Below are 17,779 nucleotides of genomic sequence, written 5' to 3'. Positions count from 1 at the left end.
AAAGGAGGTGCAAGGAGATGTCTTTTCCCAAAATGAAAGTGTGACTATAAAGACTATAAAGACAGTTTGCTTCCTCAAAGAAGGTGCTGCAGTTTTGTTTTGTTTTTGCCATTCTTCCTGGTAGCGTTCTCATGCATTCAGGTCTTTTTAGTCAACATCTGAAGGGCTGATGGTTTCTCCCACTCTGTTAAACAGATCATCCCATTACATACTGACCTCTACCTCTGAAGCCTGCTTGGTTTTCTTCCCCATGAGCTGCGTTTTCAGCTCTGCAATCTCCACCTCCAGTAAATGGATCACTTCTTCGTAATCTTGCTCCGCACTGTGGGCTTGCCGTTGCGACACCTCGGCCACTTGCAGCTTGTTGTGCAAACTCCGGTTCTCTGAGAGGAAGCCCAGGGCCTTCTGAGATTGGGGAGGGAGCAAGAGAAAGACAGGCAGGTCACTCCAAGGTGGAAAGAGGTACAATTCAGGTCACTGGGGATCCAGTGTAGTGCAATGGGTACAGTAGGGCTGGCCATGCTGGTTGGACATTATGGGAGCTGCAGTTCGACCTGTAACATGAGCCAGTAGCAGTTTTGGTGCTGGACTGGGGGCCCTTCCACACTATATAGTTACACCATGATGATTCCTTTTTAACTGCCATGGTTACATACTATGGGAACTTGTGACTTGTAGACACTTGAGCTGTCTGTTTGAGAAGTCTACGTGCCCCTTCCTTACCTGCAAATGCCAGACACTTAAAGTGAAATCGTCATATATCTGCATAGTATGGAAAGACCCGAGGCCAGGACTTTGTCACACCAGGCTGCTAAGATACCAGTTATTTTGCAGGAAAAGAAATTCGATCTGAATATTAGGAAGAACCTCCTGACGGTGGGAGCTGTGTGACAGTGGCATACGCTGCCTTGGAGTGTGGAGGAGCCTCCTTCTTGGGAGGTTTTTAAACAGAGGCTGGATGGCTATCTGTCACAGGGAATGCTTTGACTGTGTCTTCCTGCATGGCAGAAAGGGGTTGGTTTGGATGGCTCTCAGGGTCTCTTCCAGCGCTACGATTCTATTTTCACACAGTACTTCAAAAGTGCCATGGTGCTCCTTATAGTCCCAGGCTCTCTCTTCTGCATGTTGGCCTTCATAGCTCTGCCTTCTTGCCCTAGGACCTTCCCAGCATCAGTTGCGCAGTCATAGCAAGTGATTCAGTTTAAAAAGGGGGGGGGGGAGAAATGGGAGCAGGGAGAAAAACAGCCTGCTTGGGAATAGAAAGAGGAGAAAAAGGAGCATATTCACGCCTGTTCACATGATGTAAGTGCCCACATTTCGGAACTGCAGCCCAAAGCACTTATCACATGGAAAGCAATCGTGGAAAAGCAGCGCAACTGGGAGGCATTGACAGGTTTTCCCCATCAATGGAAAGGAGCGCTCTAGGGATGGATGGAAGATGAAGCAACTATAGGACAGATATGGCATAATGAGTCATGGCCACAGATGCTACTGTCCTGCTGCAATTCCCTTTGGCAGCCTCCTATGATAAAGTCCATCTTCAAATCCCCACCCAGCCATGGCAACCCACTCAGTGACCTTTGTCACATCACACTCTTTTACTTTCAAAGGAAGGCCATGGCAAAACCCCTCTGAAGAAATCGTGCCGAGAAAAGCCCAGGATAGGTTTTCCTGAAAGTCTCCATAAATCGGAGATGACTCAAAAGCACACAGCAGAAAAACATAGGGAAAGTACTGAGTGGGCTGTTCTATAGATTTCAACTCAGTCTCCTGGGTCTTTGTAAATTATATTTCTGGGTGGGCGGATGAGTGTGTGGGCTTCTCATCCATTAAGATGCATGTGCCAGAAGACTGCAGAAGTGTCTTGGTGCATGATCCACCATGTCACATGTTGCAGTTGCTTAGGGATGTTTTGAACTGCTGGCTGTAATTACAAGAAAAGAATACTGAGCATATTTTCAACCCAAAGAGCAAAGACTCCTCTGAGCTTTTCAACAAGCAGAGGCAAAGAAAAGGCGGAATTGAATCCAGCATCCAGAGAAGGCAGAGCTCAAGGGCTCAGTTGATGATCCTTGAATAGGACCAACCCTGTTTTTCAGCACAATGTAGCTACTGAACATGCCCACATGCAGTGATGTAGCCATGGGGGGGGGGGGTTCTTGGGGTCCGGACCCCCCCCCCTTCCATTAGAAAAATGAATGGTGTGTGCTGCTGCACCGCCACACCCAAGCCCCATTATAATGGTGGCACTTAGTCTGGACCCCCCCCCCCCTTCCTAAAATCCTAGCTACGTCCCTGCCACATGTTGCCCACCAAGACGATCAGAGATCTGGAAACCAAGCCCTAATGTCTGAGGGGGTTAGGTATGTTTAATATGGAGAAGGAAGGGCTGGACATGAGATGATAGTCATTTTAAAATTTCATCTGCAGGGTAAATTTTATGGATAAAAAGGGCAACAGAGGCAGGAGGCTGAGCAAGACAGGAATCCTCTCCCCAAATCTCTTTTTCACCCTATGCAATTTATACCAGTTCAATACCATTTTAACCACCATGGATCTATCCTACAAAGACCTGGGAGTTGTAGTTTGATGTCAGAGGCCTCCAATGTCTCTCCAAGCTAGAAATCCCAGGACTAGATAGGATACATCGTGGTAGGTAAAGAGGTATCAAAGTGGTGTAATTGTGTAGTATGAAAAAGACCTTAGTGCTCCAAAGCGGAGAGGTTCAGGGCTTGTAAAACTCACATCTTCTTTTGAGGTTACACCCAGAGAATCTCACTGACAGCTCTGCTATAATGCTGCAATTCTGTTTTAGCATCATGAATGGTGACTGTGACTTGATCAGTTCATTGTTTGCACAATGGAGACAATCAAACCAAGGAGTTCAATCCAACCATTTAACCATTGACTGACCTGGTTCAGTCTCTGAAGCTCCTCTTCCATGGACTTCTTGTTGCTCTCTACCTCTTTCAGAAGAGACTAGGAGAAAAGAGAGAAAGGGAGATTGCAATCTATTTCCTTGTGTCATCCATCCAGGCAATGCCTTCTGAAGATGTCCTGTTTCAGGACTGTATCACACGACCCTTGGCACTGCCTTGGTCCTGTTGCAATCACATTATCAAAATTAAAACACTCAAACTGCTATAGTCCAACACTCAAACCACTGGCTCTCCTAAACCTGGTACTGTGTGATATATCTCTAAACTAGGCGTGCAAAGGGATCTTGTAGCATAAGCTTTTATAGACTTGAACCTACCTCCTCAGAGAACATACATTCCTATGGACATTCTCACTCAGAATGCTATATAGCTCTGTCCTTGGGCTTCCCACTTCACCAAATGCACCTGAGGAAGTAGGCTCAAGTCTGTGACAGCTCATGCAAATCCTTTGATTGTTTTATCTTTGCATGTGAGTACAAATAATTGAAGTCGTTTTCTCCTCACTGCTGAGAATTCTCCTAGAGCCTCTTCCATGAAAATGTGAAGTTACAACCATTTATAAACTGAAGCATTGCCACTAGACACTGGCTCTTATAATCCCAGAGTTTGGTGGCGGTAAATCTATTCTGGATTATATATTCCATAAATCCCTACAAGGGAAGCTGGAGCACAAAATAAGGTTGTCTCTGCAGTGTTAGTGGACAGGCACCAAGAATATGCTCAGAAGCATGCTTACCTTCGATGTGGCTGGACTCACCTTTAACCTCCGGACCTCCTGACGTAGGTCTGCTGTTTCCAGCTGCAGTTGGTCCAGCTCTTCGCTGTCAGTGCAGCTGATGGAGTCTGACGTCTGTAATAATAAGAAGAATGAGGAGGATTTCATCATGAAAGCTGGCAAGGAGAACATGTGTAGTTGTGAGATAAATGTATCTCTATAAGGGCCCTTTCACACTACACTGTGATAGCACTATGATTCCACTTTAACTGCCATGGCAACATCGAATAGGAGACTACAATATGGAGGAAATCGGGATTAAAAAGGCACTTCCCCGGAAAAGTCACACCATTGCGGTGTGACACTTTTATCCTGTTAGAATCCCACATTTTAGCCTTGTGTGATAAGATTCAATGTTGTCATTCAAAAGGTCCCTAGATGTGCTTCGCCCAACAAACAGTCAGGGACGTAGCCAGGATTTTGGGAAGGGGGGGTCCAGACTAAGTGCCACCATTATAATGGGGCTTGGGTGTGGCGGCGCGGCAGCACACACCATTGATTTTATCTAACGGAAGGGGGGCGTCCGGACCCCAAGAACCCCCCCCCTTGGCTACGTCCCTGAAACAGCTACAAGACAACAGCCTATAAAACCGTTTTGCAATGCCAATTGCTAATCTATCTTGGGGGATTTTGCATTTCATTAGGATCCCGTTGCTGTATCTTGAAATTATTTGAAGAGGTATGTACTGATGCAGCTTTCTTCCTGCCCTGCCAAAGTGACAGCAGTTTCTCCCCTGTGGGAATAGGGATTATCTAGAAGGGTTCCACAAAGCCTCCCGATCGCTAGTAAACTGCCGTAAACCATCCCCTTGAGCAGAGGAAACGTCTCTTGAGTGGCTTTGTTGGGATAAATCCTTCTTACATAGCCGGAAGAAACATACAGATTCAGCTGCTTTCCCTTCAAAGTCTTAGGACACCCATGAAATCTGATGGCACTTCAAATACCATCTGGAAGACATTTTCTTGCAGAAGTCAGCATTTCAATTGACTCAGAGAGATGCCGGAGGGATCTTGTGAACAAATGCAAAGCATTCAGAGATTCTATAACTAGCATTGCTTGACTGATTGAGCTGGGATTAAGGTTGCTTCCACACTGGAAATGGTTAACATTGCTTAAGCATATTATTATTATTATTATTATTATTATTATTATTATTACTACTACTACTATTAGCAGCACATATATGGTGAAAGGCAAGAGTTTAATCTGCCCTGGAAGCACCGACCCTCTTCCACTCTCTCATCCATCCAGCCTTTAGTATGTGCACAAATAGTTATGCCTCCTGGAATAGGGGCAAGGAATAAAGGGGTTTGGGAGAGCTGAAGGCTGACCAGAGAATGGAAAGCGGACGTGTCCAGCAAAGTGGCCACTTCGTATTGAGTGAAGAGCACAGAATTGGAATTGATGCCAGCTTCTTCAAGCTCCTCTGGAAGGAGGTCCCTGAGAGCTTGGAGGAAATCTGTGAGAGAAACAAGAAGCAGGAAAAGGCACGCAGAGTTAAGGCAGATAAAATATCTATCACTTTCCCAGACATACAGTTTCTGTGGCTGCATCTGTACTGCAGAAATAATGTGGTTTGACACTGCTTTAATTCCAATGCTATGGAATTCTGAGGTTGGTAGTTTGGTGGATATTTAGCTTCCTCTGTCAGAGAGCTCTGGTGCCACAACAAAATTACAAATCCCAGAATTCCATAAGACAGAACCATGGAAGTCAAAGCAGTATCAAACTGCATTATTTACACAGTGCAGATACAGCCAAAGTTGAGTAACGGGAGTTGCAAAATGAACAAAGAAAGACCTCATTCCCACTTACAAATAAATTGGTTTGTGATCCGAATCAATTGATCGATTCAACAGCGGAGTGTGGTTCCCACTACATTTGCCCCAATCACATTTTTTCCCTATAAAATAATTCACTTGTGGTTCACATTCACGAATGAGTCGGTTCCAAATGGACCCACTCAAGTTAGCCAAAGGTCAAATTTAAATCTATTCCGATCCGCATCTGGTTCACACTTGCGCAGAATCGATTTATCCAAAAAGACGTGGGGAAAATATCAGCATAAAAAAGACACCCGTTAAATGGCTCTAGCACATGCCCCCCCAAGTGAAAACCATGGTCATGTAAACTGGTTCAAACCAATTTGTGATCTGGTTCAAAAGATAGTGGGAATGAGGCCAAAGAAGCATTGCAGACCAAGAGTGGGAAAACTGTGACCCTCTAGTTGCCTTTAGACTATGATTCCCATTAGGGCTGGTCACTGGTCAGTCTGGCTAAGGATGATAGGAGTTATAGTTGGAAAAGGTTGCTTTTACTCACCTCCGTAGGCCACTGTTCCTTGCGAGTCCGTCGTCAGGCTCTGCCTTAACTGCCTCTTCTTCTCCTCGCTCACATCAAGACTTAGATACTGCAGCATCTGCATATGCAAAGCCATGCAATGAACACAGAAAAGGTGGATACAGAGAATTTATAAGCTTTCAATTGTATGTGCCTTCATAAACTCTGAGACAGGTAAGATACAAGTTCTCAAGCAGCAGGTGAGTGCTATGGGCAAGGCATAAGATTATGATACTTTATGTCCGTGAGTACTAAGAAGTCCCAGAGGTTAAAGGAGTATATGAAACATAAATGAAACAAGGCACCCAGCATCAATTTCATGGCTGGGCACCTCATTGCAACAACAGAAGGAGTGCCTTACACCAGCAATGGCAGCACCACCAAGCAGCACAGCAGGACATGTGTGTAAACAGCCACCCGGTGTTACTCAGTAGTACTCTGGATTTTCATGCAAAATCCAGAGCAAAAGGGGAGTTTTTAAAATCTAATTTAGGTAGGGATAGGGCAGGTTCAGTGTGGAACTGTTCTTCCTTGTGAAGACAGTCTGCACTTGAATCAGGGCTTTGACTCTGCATCATGTGGACAGGTCACAGTGTAAAAGGCAACTGACCAAATGCAACTGCTTTTTTGGCCTGTACAGTGGTTTGAGCATGGGAACATGACTCTAGAGACTAGGGTTCGAATCCCAGCTCTGCCATAAGAACCCACTGGGTGATGTTGGACAAGCCACACTTTCTCGGCCTCAGAGGATGGCAATGCCAAACCCCTTCTGAAGAAACCTGCCAAGAAAACCCTGCAATAGGTTTGCCTTAGAGTCACCATAAGTTGGAAATGACTTGAAGGCACACAACGCCAAACAACAAAAATCCATGCACCAAGCCTGAAGAGAAGTGGAAAGCCATTCTTGGGTTGTAGATGACTTGTCCCTGTTTGGGTCTGTTTGATTTTCAGAGTGAGAGGGAAAGAAGAGAGGAACCTTTAAGACAGAAAATAGATCCTTTGTTTGGAAGGCTTCTCCTTGCCAGACTCACCAGTTCAAGTTTGCCATCTTTGAGACGAATGTGGGGATCCAGGGCAACTTTGGGTTTGGTGGCTGGCACTGCTCGCTGGTTTGATGGGGAAACAGGAGCTGGAAGACAAGAAATCATAGTTCAAGAACAAGGAGAGGCAGGCGACTTTTTTGAATTGTGGTACCCAAAACTAGACACAGAACTGGCAACCCTACTGTTGGCCCATTAGCAATCCCACGATTCTGTGCCAACTGTGCCAACATACAGCTGAGTGTGACCAACAGCTTTGGACACTCCTGGGAAGAGATCACCTTGAAGGTCCCTTCCCACAGCACACACCATCACCGCAATATCAGAAGACGCAACAGAGAGTCCGCCGTCGCAAGAGTAATCCAGCTAAATCCCGAGATCTCTCATCCCCTGCCAAGTGCAAGGGCTTTGTGCGTGGCCTGAGGGAACCGACGGGTTTGTGGGATTTGTCACCCACCAGAGTTCGGCCAGGCAGGGTTCAAGGACGGAGCATCTCCCCCTCCAATTCTGAGTTAATCGGGATTTAGTTTTGCTGGGGGCAAGGGTTTGCTCTTTAATTTGGAATGCAGTTTTCCCAGGTGAAGCGAAAGGCCAGCCGGCACATACGCCTCTCTCATCACAGATGGTCCGTCTGTTTCCAGCCATCCTGGGGTGGAACCCGTCTCCGTCCATGGCACAGATAGCTGAGAATAACTCTCAATCTCACTTTGAACCATCGGTGCCCTTTTCAGGCTAGACTTTGGCCTTATGGCTAAGGGCCATGGGGAGTTTGCACGCACCCCTTGTCTTCCAGGAAAAACAGTGTGGCAATGAGAAGACTGATTTGGCATCATCCATCGGCCACAGAAGGAGCTGCTGCAGAGAGTTTGCTTTACGCCTCTTTTCCAGAAGTAACGTGTATAACAATTTTGCAACTCACAACTACCCTAATTCCTGAGCATTTTTTCCTCTGCCCTCCCCATCACTTTCTCTTTAGTCCCATCTCTTTTGAGATTATAAACCCTCATGTAGGGGCAGTCATTATTACTCAGCTTTGCAAATACCTCTGGGAGCCATTTTCAACCAAACATTTTCAGCCTGCAGGGTTGAAATGCTTCAGATAAATGCATCAAGCATCCAATTCACTGCGCAACCCCAACACAAAAAAGCCATCAGTTGTGGGAAGGGGTTAAGAGCAGGCATAAACTTCTCCCAGCACGTTTCAGAAATCTTTGCTGGCTAGGATCTGTCAGTAAAGAAATGGGCAGCGAAGGGATGGGGAAAAGACTGGATGGGGAGTTTCACTATTAGCACTGGGTAAGCACGACTTCCCCAGAATCCACAATTTCATAGCATTGAGCCATGGCATTTAAAGTAGTGTCAAACTGGATGATTTCTCCAGTACAGATGCAGCCTAAGGCAACACAAACTCTGCACCGAATCTTCGCTTAGGGTGCAACCTCACACATGCTAAACTGGGACTAAACCCCACTGAACTCAGTGAATCTCAATTCTGAATAAACACACTCAGGTTCGCCATGTTAATTCATATAACTGAAGGATGATCCCTTGGACTGAAACCATTTGCTATCCCTCCTCACCTGCATGAACCTTGTATTTGCAGTTTATGGGGGGTTATTAAGAATGTGAAGTCGAAGGCTTTCATGGCTGGCATCCATAGGTTTTTGTGGTTTTTTCGGGCGATGTGGTCATGTTCTCGAAGAGTTTATTCCTGACATTTCACCGGCATCTGTGGCTGGCATCTTCAGATAATGCCATTCTCTGAAGATGCCAGCCACAGATGCTGGCGCAACACCAGGAATAAACTCTTCTAGAACATGGCCACATCGCCCGAAAAACCCACCAAAACTATGTTCCTTTACTGCTTAGTGTGAAAGGGTCCTGAGTCAGTGGCCACTAGGCCAAGAGATTCTGTATCTTATTACTGTACTAATCCCTTAACCCACCAGGTCACTGCTACAATCCTTCCTGTGACAGTGGGAAAATGGTGTAGGAGGCTATTGACATACACATACTAAACCGAAGCCCAAATTAGCTGATTAACATTGGCGTATGACATCCTCAGCACCTGTCCAATCACCTCCTACACAGACAGAGTAAAATCCTGGAAGTGAGTAGCTCCGTGTGTGTTTGTGTTTACATTAGAAAAAACAAGACAAGTGGAAAGGATTGGCCTCTTCCCTGCTGCATCGTCCTGCTCTAGAAGCCATTCCCTGCAGCTGTTATTTGCAAAAGTTAAACGCAGGATTAAACAATACGTGGGGCCCAAATAACCTAAAAGGCACCAGAGCCCATCTGATCTTGGAAGCTGAGCAGGGTCAGCCCTGGTTAGTACTTGGATGGGAGACCCCCAACAAATACCAGGTGCTGTAGACTGTATTTCAAAGGAAGGAACTGGCTTCTGAATATGCCTTACCTAAGAAAACCCTATGAAATTGATGGGTTACCATAAATCAATAGGTGACTTAAAGGCACATGGATACATGGTCTCTAGTTGTTGTTGGACTGCATTTTCATCAGCCCAAGACAGCATAGCCAATGATAAGAGATGGTGGCAACTACCGTTCAACAACATTAGAAACGACACATGTTCCAGACCCCTAGTTTAAAGAGAGCAGAGAGGTATTCCCATGTCTTGATCACATTTATGGAGTTTACTTGGTGCTAAAAGTGTCCAAAATACAGAGCTTGGAAATGTTGGGGTTTATTTAATTACAACTTCCAGAATATCCTAGCGACAGGTCCATGAGGGATTATTGTAGTCCAAGGGGTAACTTTCCCAGTCACTGCCAAAATATCAGCTTTATGGTCATATAGGCAATGGGCAAACAGTCACAGATAACTCTGGAAGGTTTTGCAGGGTTGCAGTCCATTTCATATGAATCCTTCCCCCCAACTGTGCAGATATACACTCTTGTTCTCCTTCTACTGAATGTAGAACAGGAGCTGAGGCATTATGAATTGTTAACCAAAGTCGCTGGCTGTGTCTAAACTAAAGTTTAACCCAACACACCATCATGAATACAAAGAACAGAAGGAAAACTCCTTACCAGATATGGTGAGTTCTGGTGGGCAGATATCTGGTGATGGAGAAGGCACTGGAAAGGGACTGTCATGTCTACTCTGGAAAAGAGAAACAGACAGATGAATATATAGGTGAGGAAAAGCATGAGAGCTGAACATGTAAGGGGCATAGCTGAAACATTCCAGGACCACCTGCGGATGCCAAAATCTGTGGATGCTCAAGTCCCATTATATACAACGGTGCAGTAAAATGGTACCCTTTATATAAAATGGCAAATTCAAGGTTTGCTTTTTGGATTTTTTTTTTAAAAAAAATACCTTCAAGCCATGGATGGTTGAATCCATGGATGCAGAATCCATGGAAACAGAGAGCCAAATGCAATAAATCAACTACTAGACAGACATTTTGTGCCACTCCAAAACAGTGGCCAGAGGCAGATCTTTAGTTTTGCTGGTCCTGAGAAAAAGAGCCTGCCAAGAATATTCCCAAGCCCTTTCTGTGACCCTTTAGTGAATTGAGGTGCTGTTGTTACCTGGCCTCTGATCAACCTCGACCCATGGCAATCCCATGGATGAAACACCTCCAAGTCCCGCTATCCTCCATTGTTCTGCTCAGGTCCTGCAGATTCAGGCATGTGGCCTCTCTGATTGAGTCTAACCATTTGACATGTGCAATAACACCCAAACAATGATACCAAAATGCACAATTACATGTTGCAAGCTTTCAAAATCACACTGGCTTCTCCATTTGATATGTGGCCTTTCTCTCTTTCTACTGCCTTCTACCTTTGCTAGCATCATTTGCTAGCATCATTGTCTTTTCTATCAATTCATGCTTTCTCGTGATGTGCCCAAAGTACAGCAGCCTCAGTTTAGTCATCCTGGCTTGTAGGGAGAGCTCAGGCTCAATCTGTTCAAGAGCCCATTTGTCTGCCTTCTGGCAATCCATGAGATCCTCAGCACTCTTCTCCAGCACCACATTGCAAATGAGTTGATTTTCTTTCTGTTCACTTTCACTGTCCAGCTGTCACATCCGTACATGACGGTGGGGAATATGATTGCCTGGACAATCCTCACTTTCTTGTCCACTTCTTTCATCCCTGCCGTTCCTGTTCCTAGTTTTCTTCTAACATCTTGACTGCAGTCTCTGTTCTGATCTATGTTTGATCCAAGGTATGAGGTGCATTCTAGATGCAGCGAAACCACCATAAGGCATAAGGCAAGAAGCAGGCTATTAATAACAGCTTAGCTATTTAAAATGGACAAGACACCTAATAAAAGTATCAGACTCCACCAAGGAGAGGGAGAAGGCAAGAAGGAAACAAACAGGTACACATTGCTACTTTCCCAAAAACTAATCCAGGCTCTTAAACATGATAATCCCGTAAAAGGGAGGTCATTTGGGTAGGATCTCATGGGTTTGTATGGACACGTCTCCTTACCTCGGGGGACCGTACATGAACTTTCAACCGGGAAGAACCCAGACCATTCCCAATGGCTTTGGTAGGCGAGGAATGGATGCTGTTGTGAGTTGAGACTCCTGGGTGCAACCGCCCCCGTCCGGGAATGAAGGCCACTTCAGTGTTTCCCTCATGTCTGAAGAAGAAAAGAACATATTTATTTAGAAGGAGAGGAGCAAACAGAGGAGGAGAGTGGGAATGTCATGTCCACGATGGCTGCGTAATAATGGCTGGGGATGATAGCAACAATTCTCTAAATTGCAGGTCCCATAATTGCATAGGATGGAACAATAGCAGTTGGATGAATAGGCCCATGCTTTGACTAATGCCAACTCTGTTCCACTGGACCCCTTCTCGTCCCACAGTGCTGTCACTGATAGGATGGCTAGGAAGACTTCCTTACCTGAATTTGGTTTTTGCCAGTATCCTTTTGGCCTCTTCATGCGTAGCACCCACTAGTGAGTCTTTATTGATTGCAATGAGCTGGTCACCTACCCTCAGACGCCCATCCTGCAAGAAAGTGAGGGAGAAATATCTGTGTGATACCCAGCGTAAGGTAACAAGGAACAGGAAGACTGTCAGAGACCAAGATACCAAAATAGAAGAGGTCAAAAGGTGTAGAATGATCCATTCATTTCAGGGAGACTGCAGCTACCCTTCCAGGAGCCAGTTATCCAGGACTCCCCTGCACCTAAGTTATATTACTCCTTTCTGACCTTCAGGATTCAAACCAAAGGGGATTATCCTGCACCAAACATCTCTGCTCCATTGCAGCCTAAGATGGGGCTCATAGGTGTGATGGCACCCAGTGGTGATCAGACTCATGACCTGGGTCTGTACAACAATGTGTGAGGACCACTGGTAAAAAAAGCCAGGACTATTTCAGAGACAAAGGACATTATCACACGCCATATTTAAACCACAATTATAGTTGTAAAATAATGCCTTTGGAAATACTTTTCCTGTGATATCACCTCCAACCTGTAGCTGCTGTGTCTGTCAAGTGTGGTTAGGGTCTTCTGTTGCATTGATGGAGGAAAACCATCAATAGCTCCCAATTGTGCAGCAGTCCCAGGACGTCCTCCCAAACCCTGAATGTTTTAGTTCCTCAGGTCTCCATTATACATCCCCACTCATCAAACCATTTAACAGTAGGCACTTGAAAGGATAACTACTGCATAAGCATAGAGAAGCAGCAATGTTGGACTACAGATATCCAAATGCTTTGCTCACCCTGTAGCAGTCGCCTTCTGGTTGTAGCTCTTGGACATACACCATGGGTCCATCTGGTCTGTTGGCCCCTCCACCGAGGGTCAGTCCCAAGCCAGAGGATTTTGCTATCGTGATGCTCTGGATCCCAGAGTCAATGGAGCAACTGCACAGACAAACGGTAATAAGTTAACAGAAGACATAAGAGAAAGCCAGCTGGATCAAGCAAAAATACGCACCCTACAAGATCCTGCTTCCAATAGTGGCTAGATTTCTATGGCTCTAATGAGAATATGTGGTTCTTCAAATGTTTCTGGACCACAGCTCCCACGATTCCTAACCTCCAGCTATGCTGGCTAGGGGCTGATGAGAGTTTCAGTCCAACAACATCTGGAGAACAACACAATCCCTGTTCTTGCTCTGAGGCAGTTATTCTCAGCCATTGGTCCTCCAAATGTTTGGGATGTAAGCTCCCAGAATTCCTGAGCACTGGACTTCCTAGCTGGGCTTTCTAGGAGCTGAAGTCCAAAACATCTGGAGAACCCAAAGTTGGCTTCTGAGCATGGAGGCAGGAAGCAAATAGCTTCTATGGGACATCAATTCTTCCAAGCTGTTTTATAAATATACACGCTAGACATTTTGCATAGGATAGATTCATAGTTCTGAAAGAATCAAAGAATTCCAGCAACTTTACTCACAGGATAGGACCTTTCACTTAGCTTGACACAGACTGTGCTCACCAACAGTCTACCAAAGTCTTCAAAACCAACCAAATTGTACAGCCCTTTGTGGATTCTATTGATTTAGATTGTAGGTATAAAGATTACATGCTTCAAAGCACACTATGTTTAAAACGCGCACACACAGGCAGCATTGAAGCATGCACCTTCTTAAAAACAACAACATTCCCTGACAGTGAAAACGTTGCACACCCGAAAGAAACATAGATTAAATCTCTTTTCCATAATACACTAGCTATTCCTATGCACCAGATGAGTGGCATGTATGTTGTGATTGGTAAATCCATCCTCATGCATGTATATCCCATTGCCTGCAAGATACACCTGCCATAAACATGAGTGGATAGAATGCATAAGAAGGATGAACCCACATCTATGTCTACATGGGTCTGTGTATAATGGAAGAATGAGCACAATGGGTGCTCCAACAGGATCAATAGATTTCAGTTAACTTCTTAAAAGCAAGGCAGTACATACTGAGAGACCGTGTGCGGTGAATGTCCTGGATTTCCTATCAGTGGTCCATGGGAATTTGCTGGGCTCAACAACAAAGGACTCTGGGAACGAGATGAAGACCCCGAGGATGTGCTTTCCAAATATCTACCTGAAGAACAAAGCCAAGAATAGTGGTTTGAGATTATTATTATTATTATTATTATTATTATTATTATTATTATTATTATTATTAACATTCATTTAGAGAGCACTGTAAAGTTTGCACAGTGCTTTACATAGTAAGGGTCAAATAAAATAAGGGAGAAAAAGAGAATAAAAACCTGCCACGCGGCGTACAATATAAAACACCAACATTACATGATTACAATATCTCTAAAATAATATTAATCAGTATACAATAAAAACAAACAAAAGCTCTGCTCCACTCTGGGTGAACAACAAATTCCAACTTCCAGAATTCCATAGCTTTGAGCAGGGCAGTTAAACCAGTGCCAAACCGGGATATTTCTCCAATGTGGATGCAGTCCAAAAAATCTTGGCAAGTCAAACTATATGTTAGTCTGACCAAAGCGCTTGTGTTTTCCTCACCCAGATCTTCCCTGCAATGCCTACTTTTGCTTAATTGGAGGATATCCCAGCTGTGCATATAATTCCATTTCTGCCTTCTGAGCCTCTCTCCCTTTCCAAATAGTGGCTTTTGCCACTTCACTTCAGTCCAGATCATAAATACTCACTCCCGCCATGGAGAACGGGCGAACTGCGTGCTGAGCCTGTGTTGCTGTGAGAGCCATATTTTTCCAGGAGCTCAGAGAATTCTCTCCTGGATGAGAAAGAAAGAAAAATGTCACACTACATTTTGATACCGCATCCAACCTGAATAAACTAAAATAATCAGCCGCACAAGTTTCAGTTGTTTTCAAAATGCTTTCAAAATGATGTAGATGAAATAAATATGAATCTTGCCTCCCGAAACGACATTTCCCTAGCCCCATCCCAATCAATATGACTGGGCCAAGATCTTTTTGCTGCCTGAAGACAAGGTTAAGATGGTACGGTAGGGGGATAGGATGGCCATGGGGTACACACACAGCTATGTGCTCCAACAGAAGAGAATGACCAAGAGGCTCAGGAGGAATAGTAAGAGATATGTCATTGTTACTCCTTTCAATGCACATCCACGCACTGGTTGCTTGGGCAGTTGCCTCCCTTTGCCTAATAGTAGGGCCAGATCCGTTGATCAAATCCATAGCTGAATTCAACCACTGACTCCGTCTCTACAGAGACATGCCTCCTATTTAGCTGGGATGGTTATGTAAAACTTCTATAACAGAGTTCAGAAAAGCTACTTTTGGGGGTATAACATCAAGAACCCCCCTCTCCCAGTTGCCATGCTGTCTGGGGGATTCTGGATGACATATAGCCCCTTCAAGTAATTCCAAGTTTGGTATTCCAGATAGCAGGCAGGATCCTACATGGTTGAGTGAAGCACACAAGTTGCATATACAGGAGTCCACTACGTCTCCCTTTTCACTACCTTCAGGATCCACTGTTGCCCTGCACTAGCACTGCCCCACGGCCATTCTGTTGCTGGTGGAGAGTGGAAGGGATTGAAAAAACATGTGGCTATGTCACCCAAGTCCAGTGGTTAACTGTCTTAATACCGCGACCCTCTAATACAGTTCCTCATGTTGTGGTGACCCCCAACTGTAAAATTATTTATATAACACATGTACAAATATGTGTTTTCCAATGGCCTTGGTTCCTGCTTTAAGCTATTACTTAAAACAAAATGATGTAATACAGGGCAGTTGGAGACACTGAAAGAAAAACATATAGATAACAGTTTGATTGATGGGTACCCCACAAAGAATGTATGTTAGGTGAAATATTTGAGTATGCAATGAATATATCGGGGTGCAAATGTTTGATTCAAATGCAACCAATGAAATGTAATTTGTAGGTTTTTGTTGTTATTGTTGTTGTTCAAAATACTATAAAGGCTTGGTTCTCTTTGGAATCGGGATCCCGGTAATTTGGATGCATTTCCTTCTGGTATCACTGCAGCAAAATAAACTATGTCCCCATACAGACAGGTCAAAATAAAGCTGCTTGGGGTCACTTTGGAAGTATGTTGTTTAAATGATCCATGTGTACTAAGAGTTCAGAAACCGTGCCAAAGCCACGATTGCGCAGCTTTGGCGCAGCTTCTGGACTCTTAGTACACCTGCATTATTTAAACAGCATACCTCCAAAGTGACCCCAAGCAGCTTTATTTTGGCCTGTCTGTATGGGGCCTATGTTTCTTTTCCAGTCGGCTCCCGGTCTCCCTGCCAATTCTGGTTAAAATCCTGGTTTGAAATTATTCCGTAACATTCCAGCACAACTTTCAGGATGACGGTCAATTTCTGGCAGAGTTGTGCTGGCGGACCTAGAGATTCCTAGAGAGAGCATTTTAATCAATCGGCAAATAATCAAATCTGCAAAAGTCCAAACCACAAATGTTGGATGGCTGACTGCGATTGTTGCCATTTCTAGCAGGGAAGAGGGAAGGAGCCCTAAGTGAGTCCCTCTCATTCATTTGGAGATGAAAAGTACCAATGTCATCCAAAACTATCACCCAGGCCAGGGACAAACAAGCTTTGATGAGATTAGAATTGCATTTGCAGTCATGCCCTGGAGACCCACACAGAAGACAAGCTCAGCAAAGCTTGGCCCGGCCTTCCATTGTTGGCCGGCGACTGGCTGCATCATTCAGGATGCTCAAAGGCTGGCATTAAAAGAAGAGAGGGGATGAGCGGGGTAGCAATTTGGGCATAGCACTAGCCCCGGCTCCACATCTGCGTCAGCAATCACCCCTGACCCTAAAGTGGAGAGAAGGATTACTCCTCCGAGCTGAAGGACACGAGGGAGAGAGAGGAACGAAGGATGAATAAAACAAAAGAATAATGATTGGGCACAAAAGATAGGCAGGCAGGTGGGCTGACATACCATCTCATTCACTCTTCCTGTGCCTTTCTCTTTAATCTTGGAGAGGGGTGTATTAGTGTATTCGCTATTTGGCGAGATGATCATGAAAGTGAAATCTCTACAAGTATTTCACCGAATCGCTACAAATTTACACTTAAAAGAACCCACCACCACACAAATAATAATAATAATAATAATAATGATGATGATAATAATAATAATAATAATAATAATAATAATAATAAAAATAAATTAATCCCCCCCGCCTCTCCTGCAGGATTGAGGTTGCTTCCAACCTCACATAAAATACAGTACAAAATGCAAGAAACATTAAAATACATTCCATCACCATCCTCATCATCATCACTACTACTATTATACTACTGCAAGTCAAATTCCCCTCTGAATAACATTTTTGCAGATTTTTAGGATGCATCTGCACTGTACACATAAATGAAATTTGCCACCACTTTATCTGCCCTGGCTCCATCCTACAGACTCCTTGGATTTGTAGTTTTGTGAGGCACCAGCACTCTTTGGCAGCGAAGGCTGAAGACCTTGTAAGACTACAGATCCCAGGATTCTATAGACTGGAGCACTTAAAGCCGTGCCAAATGGCACATTATTTCTACAGCATCTTTCTACAGGGTTCTGTCCTGCAACAGATGCGAATGTCCAGTGTGCTCAAGACAGAGCTTGGAAAAGTGACTTTTGGGCAACAACTCTCAGGGAAGTCCCAGAATCTTCCCAGTCAGGAGCTTGGTGTCTGGGAAATACTGAGAAAAGTAATGCTTCAAAGCTATAGCTCAGGTTGTATGGCTAAGGAGG

General features: G+C 44.6%; 1 pseudogene across 1 annotated transcript in view; it reads right to left on the bottom strand.

Moving 5' to 3' along the window:
* Positions 1 to 17,779, bottom strand: part of LOC149306346 (syntaxin-binding protein 4-like) — a 39,977-nt pseudogene that overhangs the window by 11,622 nt on the left and 10,576 nt on the right. The window contains exons 6-17 of the transcript XR_016282503.1: positions 14,719 to 14,804; positions 14,006 to 14,132; positions 12,813 to 12,954; positions 11,983 to 12,089; positions 11,562 to 11,715; positions 10,146 to 10,218; positions 7,087 to 7,184; positions 6,038 to 6,134; positions 5,047 to 5,174; positions 3,697 to 3,789; positions 2,914 to 2,979; positions 217 to 405 (exon numbers count right to left, since the gene is read on the bottom strand). The product of XR_016282503.1 is annotated as a syntaxin-binding protein 4-like (transcript). The remainder of the gene's footprint in view (positions 1 to 216; positions 406 to 2,913; positions 2,980 to 3,696; positions 3,790 to 5,046; positions 5,175 to 6,037; positions 6,135 to 7,086; positions 7,185 to 10,145; positions 10,219 to 11,561; positions 11,716 to 11,982; positions 12,090 to 12,812; positions 12,955 to 14,005; positions 14,133 to 14,718; positions 14,805 to 17,779) is intronic.

This window comes from Sceloporus occidentalis, unplaced genomic scaffold (assembly GCF_023333645.1).
Source record: "Sceloporus occidentalis isolate IW3139 unplaced genomic scaffold, rSceOcc1.0.p SCAF_10, whole genome shotgun sequence".
NCBI classification, from domain to species: Eukaryota; Metazoa; Chordata; class Lepidosauria; order Squamata; family Phrynosomatidae; genus Sceloporus; species Sceloporus occidentalis.
Note: the sequence above shows the minus strand (reverse complement) of the source record. Positions and strands in the feature narration are given on the sequence as shown.